The following is a 24,191-nucleotide window of genomic DNA, read 5'->3' as shown; positions in this document are numbered from 1 at the left end:
ACTGCCCTCTGCGTGCGCACCGAGCGGGGCTGCCAGGCGCATGCGCACTGGGAGCCTCCACCCCCCCCCCCCCCACACACACACCCTCATGGCCGTGGGCGGTGGCCGCGCATGCACAGTTGAAGCCGGGGGCAGCGCTCTGGGTGTCTGGTGCCGTGGGTGGTGTTCCCACTGGATCGGTCTGGGCAGATACACATGCAACCCCATTAACTCTTTTAGAGTAGAGCGAGGGGTTAAGCCATCACCTTAAGGCTTATTCTGTCTCGATTCGTAGAGGCTTGTTTTGTCTCTATTTTGAGTTGTAAGTGACTTTGCTACCGGCTCGGTATGCGAAGATACATCGGAGGACACGCGTCTCTATGTAGCTGCCAGGACCCAAAACAGGCTCCGCCGGTAGGGCGAGGTAGGGGAGAGGGGGGCGTGCGCATGCGCGGTGCGTCCGCGTGAGGCCGGCCAGCCCTGTGAGGGGGGTGCGGGCGCGGCCGCCATGGGGAAGCTGAACGTGGCCGTGCTGCGGTACCTCAGCGGGCAGCACTTCAGGGTGCTCACCGCGGTGAGACGGGACGGGACGGGGACAGGGGAAGGGAAGGGAAGGGAAGGGAAGGGAAGGGAAGGGAAGGGAAGGGAAGGGAAGGGAAGGGAAGGGAAGGGAAGGGAAGGGAAGGGAAGGCGCAGCTCCCCCCCTCCCCTTCCGTCCCCTCCCCGCTGATGCCGCCGACCGTTCCCTCTCGCCCCCCGGCAGGTGGAGATGGGCATGAAGAACCACGAGATCGTGCCTGGCAGCCTGGTGGCGCCCATCGCCAGCCTGAAGCGCGGCGGCTGCAACAAGGTGCTGCGGGAGCTGGCCAAGCACAAGCTCCTGGCCTACGAGCGGACCAAAAGTGAGTGTGGGGCCTGCGCTGGGAGCCTCCTCCCGGCCCTCCCGGTTCTTCAGCGCCACAGAAGTGCGGTAGCTTGGTCATTCGGGTATCCGGGGCGTTTGTGAGCCCCGTCTCGCCTTGGGGCTAGCTGGGGAATGTGAACTCCTTCAGCAACAAATGGTGTTGGTGATTTCTGAAATTCATGGATTCGTTCGTCCAAATTCGTGGATAAAATAAATAATTGTTAGCTAAGGTAGTATTTAAGTTCACATAGGGATCAGCCCAAATGTGTTACAGTCTTACAGCAGACAAACTGGAGCGGACTGCAAAAACCTTATACCTTCAGCCAGTCAGGAACGGTCACTAAAGTAGTATTTATTCTGTCCCATTCTGTTAGTAGCGTTGGATTTCCTTTAGTCTTGCACTTGCATCTGGCTTTGCAAGCACAATGTGGGAGTCTTCATGAAATTCATCTCCTTTTTGTCTCCGTTTTTCAGACCATTAAGGTTTGGTTTAGGTCTTTGAAACAATCCTGAATCCTTGCCGTGTCTCCTAAGTAATCATCTTTCAAAGTAATCCTATGCAATTTGAACCATTGTCACTGCCTGCGTTACCAAGGGGCTAACAAAATGTCTACTTTTTATCCAGTTAGTTTTCAAAAGGCTTGCACGGATTTAAACTTACTGTCAAGTTGGGTTGATACTAGCCAACAGTGAAAATACTATTTGAGTGTTGTGTACCATAAGCAGGAAAAAAATAAAAGAGAGACCAAAATGAAACTTCTTTTAAAAGAAATACATGCATAATATGGAATGAAATGTTGTGTAATTTATTTTTTCCTAGCTGTCCAGGGCTATCGGTTAACTAATGCAGGATATGATTACCTTGCCTTGAGAACTCTGTCTTCCCGGCAAGTCATCAGTTCTGTTGGAAACCAGATGGGTGTTGGCAAAGAATCAGGTAATTTAAAAAAGTGTTTTCAGTATATAATTTTTTTTTTTTAGAAGAAATGGGTCTGTATTTTTGTTAATTTGTTGGAAACTTGGTGAATTTACCTTTGGATAGTCATATCAGTTAATCTGTCAAACACCAAAATTTATGGTCACTTCAAGTTCTGTGTGAGTCTTGACTACATCTGATTTTTTTCACAAGTGTTGTTCCACTTTGACCATTTTGTACAATTCTTGGATGGTTCCTTAAAAGGTATTTTGCAAACAGGTGACAGTTGTCTTGTGACTTGCAAAGAATTTTGAAGCCTTCTGTCAAAAAGATTAACATCAAATGTTTCATCCCACCTAAAAAAAAAAAAAGTAATATACAGTCCAAACTATTGGAGTGCTATCTTGGTTTCTCATGCTCATATGTTGATTGTAATTTGGCACAGCATGTCTTTTGTCATTAAAAAATGACGAAAAAAAAAAAAGAGGATTATTGGGGACAAATGGTAAAAATGAAACATAGCCAATTGCTAACACTGTTTTAAAGTAAGAGGTACCTTGAGTTTTCTGTCCAGTCAAGAGAAGTCTTTTCTAGTGTGCCATTAAGTTACTTCTTATCCCCTAGTCTGAAATATGTTTCAGATCAGATGGATGGTTCAACCAGATGATCTTGGAGGTCTTTTCCAACCGTAATGATTCTATGATATTCTACTAGTGGAGCAGCATAATCTCTTCACCAATGACTTCTTCTTGTTCAGATTTGTAATACATAATATACAAATTTGGTTGTCTTTTCTGTTAAAAGAAGTGTAGTAGACTTTGCTATTCCAGAAATAGCAGTTACAAGAAGTCAAGCAACCGATTTCTCACTGCACTGTTGCATTATATACCTGTCAGATACCATTTATTTCTCAGATCTGTGCTGCTGTTTTTTCTCCTAGATATTTATATTGTTGCAAATGAAGACGAGCAGCAGTTTGCAATGAAATTGCACAGGCTTGGAAGAACTTCCTTTCGCAGCCTGAAAAATAAGCGTGACTACCATAAGCACAGGCACAAAATGTCATGGCTGTATTTATCCCGGCTAGCAGCAATGAAAGAGTTTGCCTACATGAAGGTAGGTGGTTGTTTGCACCATATTAACAACGATGTAATAGTCTGGAATGTACTTCTCAGATTATCTTCTCATCACTTCATATTTGCAGTATATGTTAGGATGTATGCTTTTTATTTGTTTTTTTTAGTGGACTTAAAGTATACATTTCAGAGAATGACAGTGCTGATGCATTTTGTATACTTTCAAGTGACAAAATCAAACTTTGCCATGGAGTCGTATGGAACTGAAGCAATTTCCATAAAATTTCAGGTGAAGCTGTCCAGTCATCTGAGTCTTAATAAAGGCAGTGAATAAACTATCGCCATTTCACTTAACCTTGTCTTAGGAAAGACTATATGCTAGGGAAAATTCGTGAAGTATCTACTAGTATTTTAGTCTTGTCAATTTGGATCACTTCCACAAACATAATTACAGAGTATTTGTTAGGTCTGTAAGCGATGAGTTTCAAACTGGGAGGAGAGCACACTGAGAGCAGCCCTGCAGAGAAGGACTTGGATGTTCTGGTGGATGAAAAGCTTGACATAAGCCAGAAGTATTTGTTTGCATCCCTGAAGGCCAGCAGCCTCCTGAGCTGCATCAACAGAGGAGTGGCCAGCAGGTGGAGAGAGGTGAATGTCTCCCTCTGCTCTGCCCTTGTGAGGCCCCACTTGGAGTGCTGCATCCAGGTTTGGGGCCCCCAGCACAAGAAGTATGTGGAGCTGTTAGAGTGGGCCCAGAGGAGGACCACAAAGGTGATCAGAGGGGTGAAGCACCTCTCCTGTGAAGAAAAGCTGAGAGTCAGGGTTATTTAGCTTGGAGAAGAGAAGGCTTAAGGGAATGCTAATAGCAGCCTGCAGTACTTAAGGGGGCCTACTGGTAAGCTGGGGAGGGACTCTTTCAGGGAGTGTTGTGATAGGACAAGGAGTAACAGTTTTAAATTAAAATAATGGTAGATTGAGATTAGATACTAGGAGGAAATTCTGTGCTCAAGATGGTGAGGCACTGGCATAGGCTGTCCAGAGAAGCTGTGGATGCCCCATCCCTGGAGGTGTTCAAGGCCAGGATGGATGGGGCTTTCAGCAGCCTGGTCTAGTGGAGGTGTCCCTGCCCATGGCAGAAGGGGTGGAACCAGGTGGTCTTTAAGGTTCCTTCCAACCTGAGCCATTCTGTGAATCAAGTGAATGATTTGGTAAATATGGTTAGAGCAAGCTAACAGAGCTACAAAATACTATGGCCTACCTTTAGTTAATCTTTAATGTAGTGTAATACTGGATATTAATATTTAAGAAGAAACTTTTGCCTTACTGAGACCGAGTGTGGATTACCTGACCAGGCCAAACTGTATTTACAAGAACTGTTGAACCTTTTTCTAACACCCTATTCCCAATTATCTGCTGGTGGTTTCTTAAGCTAACAGACCAGATATGATTCTGCTGTTTTTCTATCCCGTTGTGTTTTCCTGCCACCTGCAGGATAACTAAACTCTGGAAAATACAGAAGCATAGTTAGTAGTGAAAGTTCAGATTGCTCTTCCTCCTTAAGCACATGATTTGACTTTTACAGTTAGCAGTTGAATAATGTGTAGGATGCTGCTTCCGCAATGGTGCTTAACTGCTTATCTTATATTTGTAGTTTGTCAGGTATGTAATGTTTTCTTAATGGTTATCTTTTATTTTTTCAATATGTTGTCTCTTTCCAGGCTTTGTATGACAGAGGATTTCCTGTTCCAAAACCTGTAGACTACAACAGGCATGCAGTTATTATGGAACTCCTTGATGGCTACCCTTTGTAAGTTTGGAAGCTTGAAGTCTGTTTTACAGAAACCCTAACAACGATAGGTTCAGTAAGACAGCAGGGATGACGTTTTTCCTTATCGTGTGAGTCAGTTCTGATCATGCTGAATAAAGCATGAATAAAGTCAGGCCCAGAACAGCTAGGGTTCTGCTTCATTATATTTGGAGAAATTGGTGAGAGAAGGAAAACTAAAAACATACTCTCTTTGTCCAAAAAGACTGGTGGAAATAGACTTTTTTTTTTTTTTAAGTACGGAATACATCAGAGGAGCAATGTGATACAGAGGTTAGTGCTACAACCATTTTCTACACAGAAATTTTATGTTCTATATGTTATCTATTCAATGATATTCAATATTGATATATTCAGTATATCAAATATTCAGTATTGAGTTGTGTATCCTCCACGTTCTGAGCTCCAGTTCATGATCCATGTTGTGGTAAAGATTCAGGTAGGATTACAACTTGTACAGTTGCCATTGTAGAACTTCTGTGTTGATTTTTTTGGGGGGTGTTTGTTTTTTGTTTGTTTTATTTTTTATTTTATGTATTTGTGTGCATTGAACGCTGTTTTTTGCTCAAGGAAGATTACTTTTCTTCAGTTTTTCAACATCCAGAAACATGAAAAAATGTTGAATTTTGTATGTGAATGAATGGCTTGTTTTGTTTCCATAGCAGAATGCAAAATAGCTATTTGATACTCTATATAATGTACAGTAACAAAGGTTCAGTGTAATTAATCCCAAAGTATACAGTTGAAGAGTTACATTGAAGAAGTGCCTTTTAAGACTTTATTCTATCCCGTTTCCCCGCCTTTGTTAAATAGTTCCACATCTGTCCTGTAGACAGAAAGCTTTAAAGTTACATGTGGGCATTGCAGGTGAGGCTTACCATGCTATCCCAGTTCTGCAATTTTAACTAAGCATTTCCTGAAGGAGATGCTGTACTAGATGAGAAATTATTTCAGGTGATCAGCATCTCAGAAGATACCAGTTTAGATGACTTCCAAATTCAAAGAACAAATGATATATTTTATGATACAGACCTCTGGCTATAAGAAATGTCACCAATTAATTTTGCTGTTAATATGAAAATATTCAACAGCAGCCTATTACAGAGCTGCTTGAATTCCATTGTGTTTTGTTTGTATGTGCAACTGATATGTTCTCATAACACTACAGTGTTGCATTCAGGCCAAAATATATCACAAATTAGCTGTAAATGATGGCTTCTTGACAGCTCCTGGTATAATAAGACAGCTGCCTATTTATTCTGCTTGTAAAAATAAGGTGATGTCTATTCTGCGCACTTTTGGGGCAAAACATATACTTTGCTTTTATTCTGGAGTTTATGCTGGAGTATATTCTGGAGTGCTTTAAGCTTTTTTTTTTTTTTTTTTTTGGCTTTGCCTTATCCCCAGCTTAGTCTTGAAAACACTTTTTTGTGAGACATTTGAATGGCATTTGAATACAAGAAGACCTAAGTTACCTAAAACAATCCAGACATAAAAATTCGCTGATCCATTGTTTAAATTAGGCAGCATAACTATCGTGTTTGATAGGAGTACAAGAGACAAAGGGCTTTAGTTAAAACGAGGGATTTAACCTGGAGATAGGAGAAGCTTTCTCCCCATGAGGGCAGTGTGGTGGAGATTGCACAGTATGTTTCCATCCCTGGAAACTTTCAAGCCCGCATTGGTAGAGCTCTGATTAGTCTCATCTAATCTCAGAATTGACATAGCTATGAGCAGAGTATTGGACTTGTAACCTCTGGAGATCCCTTACGACTCAAATTGTGACCCTGTCATTCTCTCAGATGTAACTCATATGTCTTGTCTATATTTTTAAATTAATTCCTTCAGGGTTCAGGATATTTTCTTTTTTATTTAACTTTCCAGATGCCAAGTACACCACATCGAAGACCCTGCTGCTGTCTACAGTGAATTAATGGATCTAATTGTAAAACTTGGCAATCGTGGTTTGATTCATGGGGATTTCAATGAATTTAATCTCATACTGGATAATGATGATCATGTCACTATGATTGATTTCCCTCAGATGATATCAACATCACATCCAAATGCTGAATGGTATGTACAAATGATGTATGCAAAATAAACCAGTTAAGTGCTGATAACAACAAATAGTCAACCATGATTTGTTTTCATAAGCCTGCTTCAAATTCTTTTTCTACTGTTTTCACCATACATTACAAATGCAATTTGTTTCATGAATGAGTAGAAATCTCCTTAGGATAAATGTGTAATTAATTGCTTCTCAGTTAATATTATTTCTTTCAATTAAGAAATGAATAGAAATAATCTGCATTTATGTATGTATACCTACACGTGTACTTTCTCACTTCGAGTCACTGATGGTTATTAATATTCAAATAAAAGGCAAGAAAGTAGAGTAAAAGTTTGTCATACCAGTAGACTTAATTTCCTTGATTATTGCATTTTTACAATTCTGTATTTTTTAAACAGGTATTTTGACAGGGATGTTAACTGCATTAAGGAGTTTTTTAAGAAACGCTTCAACTATAAGAGTGAGCTCTTCCCATCATTCCAAGATATCAGGTAAAAAATGCCAGCTGACTCGTAATTCCCCCATGTTATGGTAGTTACGTTGGTTTTCTGAGAAAAATGGATGCCTCTGAGAGATGATTTTAGAAGTGAACAGGGGGAAAAAGAGCCAATTTGAAATATTTTTGTCATTCTTACAGTAAAAAGGATCCATACTGTCTTCACTGGCAGTTACTAAAAGTGGTTTCCAAAAACTGAAGCACGTCTTAAAATCTGCTGTCTCCTTTGTCTTACCTCTTGCAGCTAGGGGAAAGAGATACATCCAAATGCCGTAAATGTTACGGTGACGCAGAATTAGTTTCTCTGACTCTTAAAACCATATTTAACAGTCCTGGGGGATCAAGTATTAACTTAGTTTTTAATTTTAAATTTAATTTTCAAAATGCTAGTACATGTGGTGACCGCCTCTTCAAATATTATCTTCAAAATTTTCCTACTGTAGTTTGTCCCTTCTGAAAAGCAAACAATTTTCTCACATATTTTAAGAGCAAAGCTGATTCAGTTAAAAGGGTTTTATATCACTCTGAGCCCTTTCTCAAAGGGGAATTGTCTGTGTGTGTGTCAACATGTCCTTCATCGTTCTGTTTGCACAAGCATAATTTAAGTATTATATTTGTTAAAATCAAATTGTTTGCTTTCAGTAAGTGCTGATTATGAAGATGGAATCATCTTGTATGAAAGTCTGGTTCTGTCAGGCTACATTCTGCTAACTACCCAAAGCCCTGCACTGTAATATGTTACCTATGTTCCAATGGAGTATACTCTTTTTGTTAATAGCATGGTAATTATAGTCTAACTTGATAGTATTTTTAATCCAAAATACAGCATAATGATTTGATATATTAAAAGAAAGCTCACTTCTATTTCTTTCAGGAGAGAGAGTTCTCTTGACATAGAGATTGCTGCCAGTGGTTATACAAAGGAAATGCAGGAAGATGATGAGCTGCTTTTCCCGGAGTGCTCTGATGAGGATGATCATACAACAGAGGAGAGGGAATTTGTAGAAGATGCTGAAAGTAACGCCAACTTCCTCAGCCAAGATAAAGAAAACAATGCAGACTTCATATATGAAGTGGTTTCTGAAAGCAGAACCTCTGAAGACTTGTTATCACAGTGAAGATGCTGAAGCCACAGAAAGTAGTGAAAATTCACAAGGACTGAGTATGTCAGAGTTGAGTTCAGCCTTAGAAAAGGTTGAAGGGCAGCCTGTGCTTTCGAAGTCCAGTGAAGATGCAGAGAGTTGTGCGCTTGGTTTTTCTGAGCACAAAAGAATACCTGACGATGCTGCTGAAAATCAGACAGAGGGCAGCAGTGATAAGGACAACGATGAATGCCCTGATCTGGTTGACTTGTCAACTTTAAATAAGGAATTGAGACCTTACAGGTAAATACTTATATTTACTGTCTAGTGGTGTGGTGAAATTTTCTTCTTTTTTCTTTATTTCTAGTAATAATGTGAGTAAAAGTTTTTTTTTATATTAAAACGCTGCTGCTGCTAAGTAGCTTTGACAAGCGAGTTTATAATTAGAGTGCTCTTTCTCAGCCTCTGCCCCTCATTCGGCTGAAATTAGCAAGAACAAGCTCTTTGGAATATATTATTCAAATATATTTTACTGAACGTCATACCATGTGGCTTTTAATGCCTTTACTGACACACTTGGAAATTCCTTCTTACCTTTAAGCTAACCCCTTCTTATATAAAATTCAAACTATTAGTTTGCAAGCTCCCCATGTACCTGAATGCATATATAAAGTTCATATACCCTGTTTTCTTTTTGAATTTTTCCTTTTTCATGAAATTCTACGCCTAGGCAATGTACAGAATCTGAATTAATCTTTTTAGTGTTCTGAAGCTTCTTTTTCTTACACTACTTTGTGTAGTATGTATGTGGCTATTGCACTATAATCCTTCCTGTCATAAAATATGTTTTTTGAACTAGTGTTAATATTTCAAATGTAAATGTTCTTTCTGTAGTACTCAAATGTTCTGCTAGCACTTTTGATTGTATATCAAAAAAATGACTGAAACATGATGCTCACTGAATGGAATAAAACATTAATTTACATATTTTAGAAATGAAGACAGTATGGTTCATATTGCGGAGCACAGAACAAGAACTAAAAGTACGTCAGCCAGCAGTGTTGGGAGCTGTTCAACCATTCCACCGGTAATTATTACTGCTACTGTCTAGTTTACTCTGATACCATCTTAGGACGTAGCTGTTGAAGATATTTTTACAAATACGTAGTTAGCAGTAACTGTCTTTAATTGATTACTACTATGTACATCTTTGGTTTGTAGTTCCATGTTCACAGAAAATAGGTCTGATGCTTTCTACATGTTTACAAGTGAATTATATCCAGTGCTGTACTTCATGTGTTGTTCTTTGCTCTTTCACAAAAGCTCTACTCCGGCATTAGCAACTTTAATTTCATTTCTGTTGCTAGAAATCAATTCTGTTGCCCATAATTAATGTTTTTGTATTTTAAATTTGCATGCGTGAGTAAAGATTTAACTTGGCCTTTTTTCATCTGTCTTTTTAACACATCTCTTACCACGTTTCTGAAACATAGATATGAATTCATTGTAGTCATGGTGTCTTTGGCAATATGAATTTGACTTTCAGCATTACATAAATCAATACTTTGTGGCAGAATTTTACATCTTTCTTCATCCCTACTCAGTATACTATCCAGTATGGCTACCTCTGTCACATTTTAAAGAGTGTGTCTAAATTTTAAATGGAAGAAAGGCCAGTTTTATGCATAAATAAATGTGTTAGGGAACAGCATGTTTGCAAGTTGTGTAAGACTTTTACAGGACTTCGTGTGAAGGAAAGAGAGACTTTTGTTAGTCATCCCTGTTCTTACTGTAGGACATGGCCTTGTGCCTTATTAAGGAGAAAAAGAATTAGCCTTGAATTATGAAATGAAGTAAAGAAGAGCTAGGATAAATGCTAGGAATCGCCTGGCTTCTGATCCATGCGATACATATTTTTTCCCTTTCAGTTTGCTAACCTAAATGTGTAGGATTTCTTTTGGAATCGCCTATAGATCCCTATTTGAAATTATATTTCTGTACACCAGTAGGTGGTAGCAGTGGTCACTCACTGTAGAAACCTTCCTGATTGTTTAGCGAACACATGTTTTTTCTGTAGGCAGACACATCAAACTTGTTAAAATATTCAAATGGCATTTAAGTACCTAATATTCTGTTCTAAAAGAAAGATAAAAGCAGAAGCAGCTTTCAAGAGATTCAGCCACATAAACATCCTGTGTCAATTTACTTTGTGTAATCTTTCCATTTATATGCTCTTACGCTAAGTAAAATGTTTCTGCCCATTGTTAAATCTTATTTGAACTTTTGAATACTAGAACTAAAGAAAGGATATGCATGATGAGCTATTTGTAACATCAGAACGTGATTGCAAAACGAAAAACACAAAAGGCACTGCAGTAAGACCCACTGAGCTGCTTAGAGCCAATGCCTGTTACTGCTTCTAGCACTTCTCTGTTGTTTATATAGCTTTCTCAATGAAGAAACACATTAAAACATAAGCAGGTTTCCAGATTAAACACACAGAAGGAATTCATATGGGCATGTATAAACAATAGCAGTAATAGCAGTAGGTGCAGTCATAGCTGGGTGACTGTGCCAAAAAGAAAGCCTTATGAGTTACAGACAATAAGCTATTCCAGACAAAATAAAATGTCTTGTTGTGCTTGTACAAATCTTTGTAGGGACTGCTGCAATTTAATTATAGGAAATAATGCAAACTATGCAAAAATTTAAATAATAAATGATAGATTTGTTTATTCATTTTGCTTACAGTCAGGCTTAGGATGATGGAGAGACTAGTGAGACTTGCATGCTGTGATTGAGCAGTAGTATTTTGTGAATTTACATTTTTGCATAGTGAAAATATCTGGTATTTGTATTGCAAAGTTTCTTCTAGCGAGCCTTGTATGAACTGTGAAGGAAGTCATCTGTCCACTGAAGTGGGAGAAGTAGAGAAGCCTTCTTTCAGAGCTCTGCCTATAAAAAGCAGAGGATGACAATTATCTTACTGACAGAAGAAAAACATCAGTGGCCCAGTTTAAACTAGTTCTTACCAGCTTTCCTCAGGAATTTCTTCTGGAATATTTTTAAAGAGCATTCACAGATTTAATTTCCAAAATGCTCTTGTTTAAATACTGAGTTCTGCTAAGCTTCCGAGGAAAGAAAGACAGATCTTATACTACTCTTTTTATTCACATTTTTGATAGTCAACCTGCATGTGGTAAAGCTTAGGAAACTACTATTCAGGTGAATACTATGTAATTACTACAGCATTCTTACTGAAATCAGGATTGGGTACCTGGATTTATTGACTACCTTGTATTTGCATAATTTAGTTGTATTAGTCACAGCAGTTTTTAAACAGTGCCAAAAGAATTCTTTCTGGTTCCTGACTTAACTACCAACTTACTACTTAATGTGCTGACAGTATCATAAACAAAAAACAAGGCAAGAGAAATTGGGGTAAATGCAAAAGAAATGTTACTAGATTGTGGGGTAATTTTGCACCAGCAGGTACCTCAGCTCCTCCATGCTTCTCTTAGCCCTGTCCTCAGGTGGAAAAAGGGGGAGAAAACATGATGACGTAAAAAATATTCATGGGTTGTGATAAGGACAAGGAGATCTCTCCTTGTGCTGGAGCAAACTCTCTTGGTCCTTTTTCTACTTACAAGATGTTTGTCAAATCTGCAAGCACAGGACATTATCATTTTTGCTGAAGGCATATGTTTTGCACTGAAAAGTACTGGTTCATTATGATTCCTGAATGAAAGGCACCTAAACTCTGCAAGATATCACCTAAGATGCTTTTTATTAGAGCTAATGCTAAAAGAAAAAAAAAATAGCACAGGTGATCGTACACCCCTTCAAATGCTAGAGCCCTGACCCTGACTCCAAACCACATAGCTATACTGTAGACCTTGTCTGTAGCAGAGGTTCTCCCCTTTCACTCAGTTGAGATAATTACATGATTTTCTTACAAAGAAACAACTCTGCTTGCTCAGTTTCTGCTGTTGAGAAGAGGTGAAGTTCTTATTATAACTTCTTTCTGCTCTGTTAGATAAAGGCAAGACCACAGAGCAGTGGTAATCACTGGAACCAGGCGGAAGCTGCCTGCAGGCTCCTCTGTCCCAAGAAGCTGGCTGAGTTTGCCCCAGGCCAAGGGATCTGTGCAGCCCCACAGGGGGTTCTGGGGCCACACAGTATGGGCAGCACAGCACAGGGCAGGCCTGGGCAAACTCGAGTTAACCCTGGTGTGGATCACCAGCTGCTCAGCGCATGGTGGTCTTCTCGACAGGTTCACTACCACATGTTCATGTTAGTACTGAGAATACAGTGTCATTATGGTAATGTTAGTACTAAATGATGTTCAAAAACTTCTGATACTGAATTGTTTATTTATTTGTAGGAACTGGTGAAAAGGAAGATAAAACGTCAGCTGACAAAACAGCAGAAGTCTGCTCTGAGGCGACGACTACAGAAAGGAGAGGCAAACGTTTATACCAAACAACGTCGAGAAAATATGCACAACATTAAGTCAAGCTTGGATGCAGCTAGTTTCTGGGGATAATTTATCATAGCTGCCACCGAACATGAGAAAACTCACAGTACATACAGCTAAAACAGTTACCTAATAACCAAGCATCCTTTTATACAGTGGAGGAAAAAGTTCTTAACAATACCGTGTATTTTTGGAAACTAATAAACATCACGCTGGTTCCTCTGGTTTTGTTTGCATGATTTTATTTTGTGTTCCTAGTTAAAAATATCGACTGTGATTTAAAATAAATTAGTAGTACTAGGTACGATCATTTAAGTACAGTATTTCCAACAGTATCTTGTTTTAGGTCAATTTTACTGTTTTTGTATAGATTAAGAATCTTCTGATGTGCAGAGGATTCCTCTTTAAAAATTTTCCTTTGTTCCTACAACGTAAAATTTAAATGTGAAATTCTGCCCTCAGGTTACAAACAGGTATTTGTTTGATTTAATTAAAAATCAAAAGGAAATAAAAACTGATAGCTTTTAACACTCTAAAATTTCTTTTGAACCTGTACAAGGATCATCAAACAACATGATAATGTACATTCTTTGAACCAAGCAATTCTTGCTTGTTTTTCCTTTCACTCCAGGATCTTGTATAGATCTTGAAAAGATCTATAGATAAGAGAAAAGGAATAAATCAGTGCTGTAGAGATCTGGCAGTCACTCAGGTTTTGAATTTGGCTGTGCAGTTACCAATAAATCTAATTCATTTAACAATTTACATAAAGTGGTGAGCATTCTGAACTTCTCTTTTTAAAAAATATTACCATGGTTTTTTTTATGTTATTTTGGGTCTCTGAAGACCTAGAAAAACAAGTATCTTGATGTATCTGTGATTTAGGTGAAGAGCCTTCCTAGAGACGTATGACATGGTAAAGTTTGTCATCAACCCATAGTTTGCAACGTTTTAAATCTTTTACTTGGCTGGGGAAATGAGGAAGTTTGGATTTGAGGTTGATTTTTTACTCACACCTGATACTATCTATATTCTACTTTACCCTAACTGAAAATCAGCTTTTAGTCTATTGAGAATTACAGCCTCTGTCCTGTCTTGCAGCATGCTCTGCTTTGAAAGTTTTCAACTTCTGTCTTTTTGCTTTTACAATAAAAAACCTAGTCTTAGCTAGCAGCGGTATACATTCTTAAAAGCATGGCAGGCCGGAGCAGAGATGTAATAGATAAGTGTTTCTTTTAGCATCAAAGCTGCAGGAAGGTCTGGTGACAGAAGTAAGGAAGTCCAATTAAATCTTAAATGTGATTGTTATCAAGGTATGTAGGGCTGTTTCCTGATGCAAATAGCTCTTTTTAGCACGGGCAGAAAAGCAGCCTAATTGAATTTAATTTTATTTCCATTTTAAATGTAAAGGGAAAAAACATATTTTTATGTTTCTACACTCTTATCTGTTCAGGGGTTGTTTCAGTGACTGCTTAATAAGATTTCAGTTGAAGCTCTTTGCATAAGATGTGCACACACTTTTTGGCTTCTAATTTAGAGCTTTTCACAGTGGGTGAGTTCTTTCTGGTGCATGACCTTAAGTCTGTCTTGGTAATGGGTTCCAAAAATATACAAAGCCTGTCCCGTTTGATTGTGCTCCATGAGAATAGAAAGGATGGAATGATGGAAATCCATGCTGTTTATTTTCAAAATGTTCCTTTAAAGCATCCATTAACTCTTTTAAAGGTATTCTAATGGATGGCTGTAAGTTATCATTTTCATTTACTCTGCCAGACGAGACTTTTCAGAGAGTAGAGTAAGTGAGGGAGTTACAGCTTAATATATCTTTATTAAGCCTTTTTTTTTTTTTTTTTTTTTTTTTTTTTTTTTTTCAAAGCAGCAGAATTCCTGAAATATCTGAAGTCATCAAAGGTCGCCACAAAGTTTACACATGGGATGAAGTTTAGAGTTCTCTTAGAGTGAACTTGGGAAAATGCAGAGGTTAAGACAATAGCATTATTGATTATCTTAGCGAATTCACCTAGCAAGGAATGTGCGGGTAATAACAAAATGGGTTTTAAATGTTTTAGTAAACAAACACAATGTTAGTTCATTAATTTGTAAACAAAACATGAAGATAAAGAGTAGATACACCTTGTGCAATGCACACTCTATAAATGAAACAGTATGTACTGAAACTTGTAAGTGATGGAGATAAAAGGTTGCCCAGCAGTTTTCCACTGCTGCATCTTTAAAAAGAAAAAAAGAAAAAAATAATTTTTCTTTGGGAAAGACTGTACAGTAATTAAAGAACACACATCCTTACTTTGGGATTTTTTCCAAATTAAAAAGAAGACTTTACTGGAATTGAAATAAAAGTAAGCTGAGCAAAGCAACTATTTTGTACAGTTTATGACTCTTACACAAATGTGTGTGACAGCAATGTATTTACATTTGTGCTTCAAGCTTTTGCCACTGCATCTGTGTTTGCCTTGATTGGAGTGCCTCTTCAGACCTCTGCATATCCCACAGGTCCTTTTAGATGTAAACAGTTTAATTCACTGGCATTTTAATACATTTATTGTATAGGGAGTAAGGAAACTGCTTTTCAGGAAACCAGATTCAAATTGGGTTAACCTAATATATCACAAGTTTAATTTTGCTAATCGGATTAATTTTCTATTTGCCATTAATATCCTTCTTCTCCAGTTACATAGTTACAGGAAGAAAAAAAAAAAAACACCATACTTTTTATCGAATTTGTTGTTTTTAAACAAGAGCCTGCATGCTGCTTTCAGGCTATCACGTTTAGTATAGCTTTACATAAGTATTTCCTTATATTTGCAATCTTTTCCATAATTTGAGGGTTTGGGTGAGCAAGAGAGTCTCTTTATTCATTTGGTATGAACCAGAGAGGTCTTTGCCTCAGCACATCGCCAATAAACCGATGAAACAAACTTCTTTCTGGTGATTAGCTTCTCTCCCCGGCCTGTAGGTGGGTGTGTTTAACAGAAGGAAGGAGTAGGAATGCGCCTGTCAGCCTGCCTTTGCAGCTAATTAGCTCAGCATACAGCAAAGATAAGCAGTCCGGGGAGGTGGACCCTGCGGAGGGTCGTGGGGTTTGAGGCAATGCCTGATTGGGAGACGTGGGGAGATTCCTCAGGAATCCAGAGTTGGTACAGGACTTGCCTGACTCAGGCATGAGGGCAGCTTGTGGCTGCTTTCTGGAAAAGCAGAGCAGAGATGGACAGAACCTTGGAGTCTCTGCAACTTGTAATTGCCCAAGTTCTGCCTCATCGAGACCCTGCCCTGGTTTTTAAAGACTGTAAGTACCAAAGATAATGATTTTATTTCCCTGATAGTGAGTGTATTTAATTCAAATGTCTGTTGTACCCAACAAATTAAGAGAGAGAAGTAATTAACATGCTTGTACATGTATTCGTGTGCATACCACAAACTATCATTATTTTATCTTGCCTATTTGAAGGCAGTGTTGCTGCTTATTTTTTAAGTTTGCATTTCAGAAAACTGATTTACAACTTTTACCTAGGATATTTAATTACATTCTAATAACATGGTAAAAACTTTACTGCTTGACAATTTTGGAAAACTTTATGCCAACTCTCTTTCTGTGGTTAGTTTGTCCTATAAATTACCTTTCTTGACTGTAGTACTGCAAAATATCAAATATTGCAATCTTAAAACATAAGATGTTTTCCTGCAAGTATATGGAATGTGATTTCCCTCCCCCCCCCCCCCATATCAGACTTGACTATGGATGCACTTTTTAAACCTGGCCAAAACACTTTATTCTCTCTTTCTCTCTCATTTTACAAACTATCCCTTGTGAAATGTTCTGAAGTACCTTTCAGTAGATGGCACATAATAAACTGGCCTGATGCATCCCTTGAAACAGAGTTCAATGCAACTCACATCACGGAAATAAGAGTATTTAAATTTGAATTTATGATTTGAGTGGGGCTATGCATGGAACAAAGTGCTATTTAATTAGTAATTTCTTAGAAAATACATCCACAGATTTCATACAATGGAAAAAACCCTCTTCAACAGATCAAATGAAACAATAGTTAAATTCCATTGTTCTCAGTTTTCTTCACAGGTGAATGAGATCTCTTGATGTCATGCCCCCAAATCCGGTCCTACATAAACAATTTGATTGTAAAATTAGTATTTTGCTGGGTGTCATTTCAGTCTGAATCACCTAGTCAATCATTTAACATGCAAACAATGCTGGAACAATGTTAGATTTTTAGAAGGGAGTTTTATTTATTTATTTATTTAACATTCACTTCTAATTGTAATCTCCCGTGTGACCTGAGGCACACTGCAGAGACATTTATTTAATCTCCACTTCATTCTTTTGTCAACAGCTCTGTTAGAGTTAATAAAATCAGTCTCATACAGTCAACTGTTGCCTTCTAAACTTGCTGTAAAAGGAATAAAGACTTAAAGACATGGCTAGTGATGGACCTAGGGGAAAAACCCATGTACATCTGCATTAAACAACTCCACTTGCCAGATTCTTATGCTCATAGCCACACTGAAAAGTCAGAGGCTGACCCAGTAGTTCCCTGGGACTAAGTTGGATTTACTCTTGTAGAAGGATGCTACTCTTGTGTGAATGTAGCATAAGGATCTGTCCCAGAGCTTAGGAGTCTGACATCTGTTTCTCAGGCCACCCTGCAGGAGGTTTGTATGCTGCTGGGTAGGTTTGTATTACTGTTGCAGTCTTGGGACCTCGTGGAGCAGTCTGTGAATGTACACACATCACAGGAACAAAGAATTTGATCGGGGTGCAGTGTGGGGGGTGGGCTCGAGGAGAGGGGCATTCCCTTTCATAAGTTTCCACTGGTAACCAGTTCCTGCAGGTCTACTGACAAGGCTTTTATTGAAAGTGTATGTACAAGCTGCTTGGACAATGCATTTGTGACCACCCACAGATCTAAGGGAGGGAGAGATGATTAAATAGAAACAAAAGTGCGAGTGGATTCGAGTAGTTTTTTTTTTTTTTTTCTACTTTAGATTTTCTGAGGTATGAAAAGAATTTTGAAGGCATTCTAATATAAATTTAACCTATACAGGCTTGAAGTTGCTGTGAGTGTGTGCCACTAATTCTGACTGGTGACAGACATTCATAGTGCTTTGTCTGTAAGTCAGATGAGAATTTACATGCATTCTTTTTATCTTCAGTAAAAAGTCATCTTTAGATCTAGGTGGTGTCCATCTCTGACTTTTAATCAGATTTAAATACAGCAAGCAAGTATTAGACTAGAAAGAACATAGTGTCTCATGTTTCCCCATGGGACCACGTCCACATCTCTTACAAACGCATTACTTTCAGACCTTATTGGAAAGAACAAAGTAAGAATGAAGTCCATTCAGGATCTACTTTGTTGCAGCAGCATCTACCCTTTTCACAATGTGGTGTGACTCAGTATGTCAACAGGACTGAGTTTTGCTAGGGCAAGATGTCAGAGCAAGTCTGCTCATCACTGCTCAGCACCACATACACTTTTTGTTCCCATTCCAACCTAGAGGTCTTGGCTTGCACTGTCCCAACACTTTGTTCTGTTGGGAATGTCTCACAGAGGGCTTTCTTCAACAGCAGCAGGGAGAGACAAGATGTTCAAAAGTCCCTGCCCTCCTGGGTGCAGCTTGCAGGAGCAAATACAGTGAGTGGTGCTGTGCCTGCTGGGCTAGCATCTGCCCAGCAGAGGCAGAGATGATGGGATTTGGGAAAGATGCAAGATCATGGCTGGGTGCCCTGGCAACAAGACAGCAGGGATAATTTGTTTCTCACAAGTTCCTCCCTGCCATGAGAATGCTTTATCCTTATAGTGGTAGACAATCTTTGGCAGAGAGCAGGGGTCTGAGCAAGGCCCCGTGGTGCAGGCCTGTCACCAGCCCACCGATGGGGGATGGGGAACAGTGGGCTGCAGAGGGGCTGGCAGCTCCAGCAAGAATGGGACAGGCAAAGACATGGAGGAGGAAGGCAAGAAGAAGGAGCCCAGTGCTCAACTCATGCTACTGCAAGAGTTGTGTTTGCTTTTTGGTGTGTGTGTTTCCCTGAACTGTGCGCTGTATGTAGCTTCCATCCCAGATAACATGATAAAAAGATAATGCTTTCTACCATGCAGACCTAATTAACCCCAGCACTGGTCTAATCCATATGCTGACCTTATTACGACTTCGTTTTCATATCAAAAAATATTATGGTATCAGGTAGGAGTTACGATAAAGCTTGGAAAAAAGCTAAGTACTTCCAGAAAGTCTTTTTAAGCCCTGACTTGAATTCATGGTTCCTAGCTGGATTGCTACCTGGTTGGTTTGTGAACATTTAGCAAAGTGATTTTACATCAGCTGAACAGCACTGTGTCTCCATTTCTTTTTACTGGTAGCAACAAATCGCACATTTTCCTTTGCACGTTTTGCCAGCAAAGATTTCAGGTCAGCAATAGATGGACAGGTTAGACTGTAGAGTTTTTAATAAGAAAGTATGTTAACTTATGGGGATCTGCCCATAATTTTTGGTAGAATCAGCCCAGCTCACTTTTCTTCATTTAACATTGAAATAGATTTGTCAGTGGGTACCATACTAGCTCTCTGATACAAGCTTTTAAATTGAAGTGCACTATAGCCAGAGTAAGTCAGTTGCCTTGGAGAAATATTACAAGATTAAAAGTTTTATCAAACAAACAGTCTTTTCCTTTCTAGATTAATGTTATTATTACTATACTATTCCTGTGCGAATCAGTTATACTTCTGATTATCACAAGAGATTGACCAATTTATAAATCTTTATTGCTATATTCAGATGCTGAAATTATACCAAAGTTCTTATCATTTTCCCATGTAATGCTACATAAGAAGGTAGACCAAGCCAAGCTGTTCGGCAATGATTAACAGTTGTCTTCAGACTATCAGCTTAAAAACACCTGACTTTAGTATGTCTACTCATTCTGTTCCAAGTGATAACCTGCTTACTCAATTCATAACGCTGCAGGGATTGACTTTTTGCCTCAGTCCAACGGTGGTGTCAGTGAAACCCTCCCAGTCTCTACCCTTCCTTTCCCTAGCTGCATCTAAATCTGCTGTGACTACAAACATACCAATGGTTCACAAAGCCTACACCATTCTCTGAGCTGCTTGCCTCCAACATCTTCTTCTTTCTTCCTTTACTTGGTAACACGTTCAGAATGGCTCTTGAGGAGGCCATCCAGTTCATTTATTTAATTTTATTTTGTTCTTTTTCCAAATCCTTGAAGTCTAGGAACTGTCAGTCAGTGCTGGATTTAAGGTAGTCATTGCCAATTAAAGATGTTGCTTCTCACAAGTGGAATCTCACGCCACAATCAGATCTTCTTTTCCTGAAACAACATCTTGCTACTTTTTGTGCTTTTTAAGGGTTTTAGACAGAATCACCTAATAGTCCACTGCTAGATCAGCTCACTCATAGCATCCAAATCCATCATGGAGAAGGAAAAATGCCCCTGAAGTCCTCTCAGCATATTGTTGGTGTCCCAGTACATGATACTTGATAATGTTTTTATATATATTTAACAATATACCTAATTTCATTAGGTTTAGTAAGGATATGGGGCTTTTTATTTTTGTACATATACATGGAGAACAGAATAGTATAGCATATGGACCAGAATATCCTAACAAAATCACTGCCAACATGCTAATACATAACATAATATATATGATAAATGCATAGTAAGATCATGGGAAAATTAATTGATATTGCCTACTCACATTTGTACCTTTTTTTTCCTAAAGCTATTATTTATATGTTTAAAAATATGCAAAATAAATCAAAAGAGAAGCAATAAAACCTTCCCTCAAAACAGCTGGATCCCACTCCAGTTGCTGCCTTTTTTTTTTTTTTTCTAGAGATTTAAACAGTATCTCTTTGCTAGCCTGAGCCCAATTTAACAGCTTCCCTAAGATGTATGCATTAAGTTACAAGCCTTAATAGGCTGCAGCTGGGGAAGGGTGCACTTGTAACTTATGAACTTTGTTTAAACGATATAGTTTTACTGATTATGTGCCATGGCTTGATTTAAGACATGTAAGGGAACTTTACTAGCCTCTCACTGAAGAATCTTCTTTAATAGATTTCATATTACATATTTCTTTCATTCATAAAGCTTGTATTTTTCTTCTGCATTCATGTATTAAATTAAATCCACAAAGGCAGTTAAAAGGACTTTTAGAAACAGCTGTTTTAAGTTTTAAAATGACAAAGTAGGTGGTTATCTTGTGTGTGTGTTCTTTATACTCCACTCTCTCGGCAGTGAGACGTTGTCAAGTATATGACTCCATTCCACTTCAGTGGCAGAGTCACTTGGCTCCCACTCCGATTTGCCCTTCCAGTCTTGGCCAAAACACCCCCCTCCCAGTTGGCCAGCCTCCTGTTTATGGCATTGTTTGTTTGCCTTGGTTGAGGTGAATGCCTAGCCAGTATTTTTAGCAGTAATTCACAGAAACCTGGAGCTATTTTTTTTCTGGCATCAATGCAGTGCAAACTTACTGACATAATCCAAGTTGGAGAGTTCTGTTTCCCACTTAGAATGATATTTAATTTGACTCACAGACTTCCTTGAGCAGAGGCAAGACAGTTGCTACTGAAAGGTGAGAAATTGTCTGGAAAACAATGTTGTGTTATAATAAATGTGTTATCATTTAATCCTCTTTCAAACACAGTTCACATCAAACTGTATTTCTGAACTCTCAAAAGAGCTCAGGGTTCATTTAGGGTAAATGCAGCTGTATAACCCACATATTTGTTGTTCCACAGAACTCGCAGCCTGTCCTAAATTCAAATATATATATATATATAAATAAATAAATAATAAAAAGTCCTTAGAGTCTAGGAAAACTTCAAGAACTCTACCAGGATTTGCACTTGGGGACAGCTTCATTTGGTACAATGCTCAGCCCCTGGGCAAGAGGCTTTTCCAGCTGAGTAAAAAGCAAAGTAGAGAAGAAAAATCATCTTCTCACCTCGTAACTAGGCATTACAGCCAGCTTCAAATAGACTATTGTGGAACCATTAGTATTCACAGATGGGAGAGTACTAAAGGAGGGTATATGGAATTCTTGCTCTTGAACTTGGTGATGCACGTACTACTATGAAACTCTAACTGAGAAAGATCTGAGGTATAAAGTGGATAAAATATTATCTGAATGGGGTCTTGGCATTGCCTACAACAAAATCAATACTGTTAACTAATTCAGCAACTGACAGTGTACAAAATAAATTGTTTTAAAGCATGGATGATTTAATCCTGAAGAAAATTGTTTGTCATTGCATACAAATACTATAAGCATTATCTTAAAAACTCAACCACATCATAGGCATCTTTCAAAATACGAAAGTCAATTACAATGAGAATGTCCTTTCAAAATGAGACGTAAATTACAGTATTTTGCTGCATTAAACCATGAATCTTGTTGTTTCATTTATGTACTTCTGAAAATTCTCATTGTTTTCCATACTGCATTTTTAGACTTAAGCCAGTTGGATTCCAAATACTGATATACAGCATAGAGACTGAACAACATTCTGCCTGGAATGTTTAGAAATGAAGGCAAACAATGCATGTGATTGCAGGAAAAATGAATATTGAGAGATCTTAATACAACATTAGTAATCATCATATTAGTAATCATTAGTTACTATCTTAGAATAGTAACTTAGTATATTTGATTGTGCATCTGATCATATGTATACATTTTTCACATCTTCCTAAACTACTACAAATCCATGTGATACATAATGAAGGAAAAAAAAATAATAGTGGCTGTAGTGGCTGTTAGGCATAAATAAAATCTTTTTTTTTTTTTTTTTTAGTAGAGAACTGTTTTCACACACACCGAATTTTTACAAGTTTAGCTGAAATTGTTTTAATTATATATTTGAAATTGATATGCTGTTTTAATTTAATGATGATAAACATACTGATTCAAGCTAAACAGTTGAGTAAAATAAAATTAATTAAATCAAAACATAAAGAATTCTTGGGGAAAAAAAAGTTTGAGGCTTTGATATCATGGCTGCATTCTGTAGTTTAACCTGATGCATCTTCATGTTCATCACTGTTTTGAGGTGCTAGTTTTGGCTAGGATTGAAAAAATCACAGCAAAAACTGCAGTGATAATTTGATGCTGCCACTACATATATACCACCAAGTATTTCCTGCTACCATCCTCACAGCTAAGCCAGGTTTTATGTTTATCCAATTCAGTACAAACCCAGGCACTTTTAATTACTTAATTACAGAGATATCCAGCTGCACTGTGGGATAGGCACATAGCTTTCATTTGACAGAAATTCTAAACAGAATAAAAATGATGCTGCTCAGCTACTGTTTCTGTGTTAGTCATACACGTATTAGTTTAATCTGTAGCAGCTACTCACTGCTTACTAGTCCTCTGGTAAAATATTGCTTTATCTGTAAAATTTGAGACAGCTTAAAGCATGTTTCAGGATTTCAGGAAAAGAAGGGAAATATATTTCTGTTGGTGTATTGCAGTGAAAGTAGATACCTCTCTATAGCTCTAAAAAGTCTTTTGAATATTAGTTTTCAGAGTGGAAACTTTCAGCCAAGTGAGAGATGCAGGCTGTCTAAATGCTGAATTACCATCGAAAGGACTCATGAACAAGAATGGAAATTAAAACAGAAATTTTACACTCTGAACTCTTAATTTCTGTAAAACTAACAACAGAAGAGAAGCAAGGATCAGACACACAGCAATTTAGGTCACTTATTGCTATCATTGGTACTAAACAGTTTAAATACCTGTTTCTTTTATAGACCACTATACCAGTATAATTTCCTCTTGGTAAGCAAAAGCACGCATGATATTTATGGGTAGTTTCCCCTCCATCAATGAGGGGCTTAGGATACTAAAATCTAGGGACTTGGACTGGACAAAAAATGATCATGCTTGGGATTTCCCTGTGCAGCTTTGCCAATTGCATTGTACATCTTCTTAGAAGACTCAGCAGTTTATTACCTACAGAATAATCGATCTCATCATGATGTGGGAGAAATCAAGCTTTATTAAAATTTATTTATTTATTGTTTTACCAAAAGTTGTATCATACAGGCTGAATGATGAGACCAGAAAGAGTACTGTGGGTTACCTACACCACCAAATTCATTATTCCTGTGGACTTTGCATTATTGTTTTTAAGGACTGCACTCTTGGACAACAGTTGTTTCAAAAACCAAAGCACTTTATGGAAACATCCTAAATCAGTGATATTCTTAAAGCTGATACTTTCTGTTGCTATCTATTTCAATACCAGTAAAGGACTGAATGTCACCAATACCATTCTCACACTGAAGCA

General features: G+C 38.2%; 1 pseudogene; it reads left to right on the top strand.

Annotated features, from left to right (window-relative positions):
• Positions 1-409: 409 nt before the first annotated feature.
• LOC140003580 (serine/threonine-protein kinase RIO2-like) lies at positions 410-13,054 on the top strand (annotated as a pseudogene).
• The last annotated feature ends 11,137 nt before the right edge of the window (positions 13,055-24,191 follow it).

The sequence above is a fragment of the Anas platyrhynchos genome, chromosome 13 (assembly GCF_047663525.1).
Source record: "Anas platyrhynchos isolate ZD024472 breed Pekin duck chromosome 13, IASCAAS_PekinDuck_T2T, whole genome shotgun sequence".
Classification (NCBI taxonomy): domain Eukaryota; kingdom Metazoa; phylum Chordata; class Aves; order Anseriformes; family Anatidae; genus Anas; species Anas platyrhynchos.
Note: the sequence above shows the minus strand (reverse complement) of the source record. Positions and strands in the feature narration are given on the sequence as shown.